General features: G+C 43.0%; 1 long non-coding RNA gene across 1 annotated transcript in view; it reads left to right on the top strand.

Moving 5' to 3' along the window:
• Nucleotides 1-2,157: 2,157 nt before the first annotated feature.
• The window catches only part of LOC140603639 (uncharacterized), a 49,880-nt gene continuing 46,037 nt past the window's right edge, over nt 2,158-6,000 (top strand). Inside the window, exon 1 of the long non-coding RNA XR_012006554.1 lies at nt 2,158-2,288. This is a non-coding gene — a long non-coding RNA (uncharacterized lncRNA). The remainder of the gene's footprint in view (nt 2,289-6,000) is intronic.

Genomic DNA, 6,000 nt, shown 5'->3' with positions numbered 1-6,000 from the left:
TTAATAGATTTTATTTTATTTATTTATTCATGGGAGACACAGAGAGAGGCCGAGACATAGGCAGAGGGAGCCCAATGCGGAACTCGAACCCGGGACCCCAGGATCACACCACTGAGCCACCCAGGTGTCCCTGACCTAGAGATTTTTAACGGGATCTAATCAGTTGAGGGAGTGCAGTGGTCTGTGACATTTCATACTTACGTGCAAACTCCATGATGCCAGCTACAGAGTTATCTCAGTGCTCGGAGGTTATGCAAGAAATTCTAGCTTTTCGGTGCCCAGAGCTTGGGCGGATTGTACTAAAAGGTCTGGTTCCTCGGTACCCAGGGGTTGTGCAAGAGTATTCTGTTCTTTCTGCAAAGGGATGCAAAGTCTACAGATGCACAAAGGGAGGTCAGTAAAGTCATTTGTGTGACCTTAAAAACACACATTTTACTAAAAGATTTTTGGGCTAATTAGAAAGCCCAGGCAGGGGGCGCCTGGGTAGCTCAGTCAGTTAAATGTCAGGTTGTGGTCCTGGGATCGAGACCCACATTAGGCTCCCTGCTCAATGCTTCTCCCCCATCCTCTGCCCCTCCCCACCCCACCCTTGTGCTCTCTTCCTGTCTCTCCCTTTCTCTCTTAAATAAATACAATCTTAAAAAAAAAAAAAAAAAAGCCTGGGTGACTCCAAGTGGACTTGCTGCCCTCTGGGAAAGTTCTGGTCTCTTATTGCCCAAGGGCTGTGGTCTGTAAATTTTTTTTTTTTTTTTTTTTTTTTAGTGGTCTGTAAATCTTAAAGAAAACAAATCAGCTCTGTTACAGATTAAGGGCCTTAAATCAGCAAACAAGGAGTATGTTACCTTGAAGCAAGTTCACCCCAAAGACCAGCTGGAGGGCTGTGATAGCCTCAGGAGGCCTGCATATAAATTAGCCCTCCTCCCCTAACTTGGCAGGAATCTGCATGGGCTGGTATATGGTTTTTTTTTCCTTCGTTATTGTTGTTTATTTTAAATATGGAAGTTCTGAGGCATTGTCATTTGAGAAAAAAATCCTACAGCTTATAAATGGTAGAGTCGGGTCCCTAAAATCATCAGAGAGAAATATAAGCCTATTATTTAAAACTATAAAGGGTGTAACGCCAGAAATTGCTAACAGCATTGGACTCAGGAGTGCAGTAGGGATGGAGGTCAAGGGAAGAGAGTGTGATTTTTATTTTTAATTTTTGAAAAGACATAAAGAAATGAACTGGAAGTTTTACCCTATATATGGATGCCTCTGAAAATTTAAAAGGAACCCAGGTTGGGCAAATAACCAGGGCAGTCTCTACCTGGCCTGATAAGCAATGGGCTCTTTTTTTTTTTTTTTTTTTTTTCTTTCTTTCTTTCTTTCTTTCTTTCTTTCTTTCTCTCTCTCTCTCTCTTTCTTTCTTTCTTTCTTTCTTTTTTTGGGAGGTGGGGAGAGAGAGAGAGAGAGAGAACCTGCCTGATGGGCATGAGCAATGGAGGGAGAAGAGGGGTAGAGAGAGAGGAGAGGGATAATCTAGCAGTTTCCACGCTCAGCATGGAGCCCCATGCAGGGCTCCATCTCACAACCCTGATATCATGACCTGAGCTGAAATTAAGAGTTGGTTGCTTAACCAGCTGAGCCACCCAGGTGCCCTTAGATCCTTATTTTTTATCAGTGGGGAAATTGACAGCAGAATGGAAGATGGGGAGGAGGGGCGGCCTGAGCTGAGCCCTGAAAGAGAATCAAATGACTCACATGAAGGGCCAGGGGGCATCAAGCAGAGACCCACAGGTGAGCCAGGCTTGGGAGCCTGTTTGGGGAAGTGCAGGGAAGGAGCATTGGGGTTCATGGCAGAAACCAGCAATGCTGGAGCAGGTGAAGGGGCAGGAGAACAAGCAGGGCAGATCATGATGGACCTTGCTGGACATGCTGGGCAGCAGTTTGAGTTTTATCCTGGAGTCACCCAGCAATTTTGAGCAGCCTTGAAAATCCAAACCAGGTCACATTTCTGTGACACTAGTGATTTCCCTCACACTCAGGGCTATCACAGTTGTCTTAGGAAAGGCAACGACTTCCCCAAATCACCCACCTGCCCCATTTTATTAACTCATTTGTTATTTTTTTTAACGATTTTATTTATTTATTTGACAGAGAAAGCAAGAACAAGCAGGGGGAGCAGCAGAGGGAGAGGGAGAAGAAGACTCCCCGCTGAGCAGGGAGCCCGATGCAGAGCTGGATTCCAGGACCCCGGATTCATGACCTGAGCCCAAAGCAGACACTCAACCAACTGAGTCACCCAGGTACCCCTATTGACTTGTTTATTTACAATGGCCCCCTTTATCTGCTATTGGGGGGGACAGATAATCCTCCTTCTGAAGAATCATCTCAAGGTCAACAGTAGCCTAATGCTATGTCTCAATGCCTGTCATTCCTCTCACTTCATCTCGTCACGTGGGCATTTTATCACCTCACATCATCACAGGAAGGATGAGGAAATTACAATAGATATTTTGAGAGACAGTCACTCAGAGACTACACTCACATAGCTTTTATTACAGCATATTGTTATCATTCTTTTATTATTGTTGTTGTTAATCTATCGCTGTGCCTAATTTATAATTTAAAGTTTATCATAGGTATGCATGGGTAGGAAAAAACATACTATATATCGAGTTCGGTACCTATCCACGGTTTCAGGCATCCGCTGGGGATCTTGGAAATATCCCACCATGGATGGAGTGGGGGGGACTACTGTAGCTATTTCTTTGTTTTAATATTGTTGGTTGGTGTTGGTGACAATTCTCCATAGGTCTCTTACATTTTTTCATGTCTTGCAAGGAGGCATGGCTGTTTTTATTTCCAGGCTCTTTTCAAGAATGTTTATAGTGTGAATAGCCTTGAAGGATAAGAGGGAGTGTCTTCCTCCCACGGGAAGGACAGATTTGTTTAGGGTCTTGGGTAATAGTGGTAAGATCTTCATCCAGGACAAAAGCCAGGCAGGCTTACCACCCATTATGTAAAAATTCAGATTTCCTGACTTCAGATATAAGGTTCATCTCCTATAGTGCAATGCACTGTGTGTGCTGGCATCCCCTAGGCCTTCTCCCTTGCCCTATAGGAACTGTGGCTCAAGGCCCATATCTGGCTTCACTCTCAGCTTGGAGTCTGCTTGAGATCCTCTCCCTCTGCCTTCCCTCCCTGTGCTCTCTCTCTCAAATAAATAAATAACATAAATCCTTAAGAGTCGCATGCTCTACTAACTGAACCAGCCAGGTGGCCCTCTTTGCCTATCTTTCTTAATCTTTACATATCACTTAACAATACAGACAATAGGAATATACGTTATTGAAAAATGTTCCATTTGTTGAGAACTAGAAATTATATAGTGAGAGGTGATAACCTTCTTCATTATACCCCCTCCCCTCCCACATGGTAACTGCATTTACAAGGTACTATTTGTGAGGCACCTGGGTGGCTTAGCGGTTGAGCATCTGCCATCGGCTCCAGTCATGATCCCAGAGTCCTGGGATCGAGTCCCACATCAGGCTTTCGATAGGGAGCCTGCTTCTCCCTCTGCCTATGTCTCTGCCTCTCTCTGTCTCTCTCATGAGTAAATAAATAAAATCTTAAAAAAAAATCCCCAAACCCCCACAATGTACTGTTTGTATTTTTCTTTAAATTATATGTATGTATACACATACACATATATCACACTTTTCCGTTTATAAAATAAGATAGTATTACACATACCCCTTTAAAATCCCAAAAGCACACAGGTTTTTTTTTTTTTTTTTTTATGGCTGCCTAGATTTCCACTTTACAAATAAATTGTAATTTATTCCATTTGTCACCTTTTGAAAGTTGCCTAAGTTTTCCCCCAGTTTCTCAGTCTTACCCTTAAAATGTGGCAATAAGTATTCTAATACTTAAGTCTTTGTATGCATATTAGAGTGCTTCGCCAGTAACAGCATTAGAAGAGGTTCTTTTTTTTTAAAAAAAGATTTTACTTATTTATTCATGAGACACACACACACACACACACACACACACTCAGAGGCAGAGACACAGGCAGAAGGAGAAGCAGGCTCCATGCAGGGAGCCCAACATGGGACTCGATCCTAGGTCTCCAGGATCAGGCCCTGGGCTGAAGGCGGTGCTAAACTGCTGAGCCACCAGGGCTGCCCAGAAGAAGCAATTCTAAAGCAAATTGGGTATGATGCACTGAGTCATATGTAATGGTAATGGGAACACTAAAACAATATGCTAATTGATTATGTCCTATGTAACAAGAAGTATGATCAAGGCTGGGCCCAGGGTTTTTTAGTTCCAAGTGTTTAAACGTGCATGGTTTTTTGGGATGGTCTCCAACAGAATTCACACTGATTCCAAGCCTTCCAAACAAGAGGTAGTGATGTTTGTTGGAGATTTTCTTTCTGGACATGTTACTCATGGTGCAATTGTGCAAGTCTCAAGGAACTTCTGGTTTAACTCTCCCATACTCAGATCAAAAGTTTTAATCCTCCTCTAGGGAATTAGACTTTGTTCAGTAGAGCTTGTCATAGAGAAGCACCATTACTAACTCCCATCAGAGAGTTACATCTATTAGGTCATCAACTCATCTGCACTTTATCAAAATAAATTGTCTCTTGGAAATTGAGAACCAAAAAAAAAAAAAAAAAGAAATTGAGAACCAGTTTAGGCAGCTAGAAATTCCTGCTTCTATGCCTGCTTTTTGGTGGGTGAGTCTAAAGTATTCTTTATCTTGATAAAGGAGGATTTGATTTATTCTGAGTATGTGTTTTGTGTTGAAGTTTTTGTTTTTTCTTCATGTTATTGTATCTTGGGAAGAAACAAGTCATGTTCAATGGGTTCAGTTTCCTAAATCTCCCATGTGGCCCCCAAGTGATGGCATTACCCTGCACTCCCCTGGGTCTGTGATATCTGCCTAACAAAGTACAGCCCCCAATAGGCTTGCTCCTTACAGAAAATCCACTCTACTCCTTACAGACCTAACTCTGGGGTAGATGACTAACTCTCTCTACATTGGCAAATGTAGAACCCAGCATCATGACTCTCAGGAGCCAGGAACTCCAGGACATGATCTGGTTCTTTCTCTGTCTGTCTCTGAGCTCAGCACTCCTCCCCAGTTTGCTTTCCCTCACTCTAGTGACACGCAAACAAGTCAGAAAGCTCAAGGTTTCTGTATGAATTGAACTATGATGCCAGTCACATTCATCTCTCCTTTCACCATTTGCAAATGAAGACACTTTTCAGTTTCTCTAGAAGAATGATATTCTTCCCCCAAAAAACCACCCCTTTTCTGGTTTCCAGTTCTCTCTCTCTCTCTCTCTCCCTCTCTCTCTAAAATATATTTATTCATGAGAGACACACAGAGAAAGGCAGAGACATAGGCAGAGGGAGAAGCAGGCTCCCTGTGGGATGACCCCAGGATCACAAACTGAGCTGAAGGCAGATGCTCAACCACTGAGCCATCCAGGCGTCCCTTCAGTTCTCTCTTATCTGTCTAGTTGGTTCAGTTTCTTTCCCACCTAGAGACCCAGGGGAGTTTCACACCAAATAGAGAGACATACAAATAAATAAAGAAGTGATCTATATCGAACAGGTATGGGGAAGTAAAGAGAAAGATAATGGTGACTTGCATGAAAGAAGGTGATGTGCAATCAGGAGTCCTGATAGTGCAAGCCTGGTTAGTTGATCAAGCACACGAACAGAACTAGCTGGGAGTTTCCTAGTGAACCAGAGAACTGGCAGCATAGCATTTTTAAAGAGGTAAAAGAAAATAACAGTCAATCTACTCTTGATTTTGACTCAGGTCATGATCTTGTGGTTGTGAGGTTGAGCCCAAATGCTGGCCTCTGCACTGAGCTGAGAGTGGAGCCTGTGTGGGATTCTCTTTCCATTCCCTCTTTCCCTCTCTTTCCTTCATGCTCTCTTTCTCTTTCTCTCTCTCTCTCTCTCTCTCTCTCTCTAAGTAAGTAAATAAATAAATAA

This window comes from Canis lupus, chromosome 1, assembly GCF_048164855.1.
Source record: "Canis lupus baileyi chromosome 1, mCanLup2.hap1, whole genome shotgun sequence".
In the NCBI taxonomy this organism is placed as follows: Eukaryota; Metazoa; Chordata; class Mammalia; order Carnivora; family Canidae; genus Canis; species Canis lupus.
The sequence above is the reverse complement of the archived record's forward strand: the minus strand, read 5'-3'. Positions and strand labels throughout refer to the sequence as shown.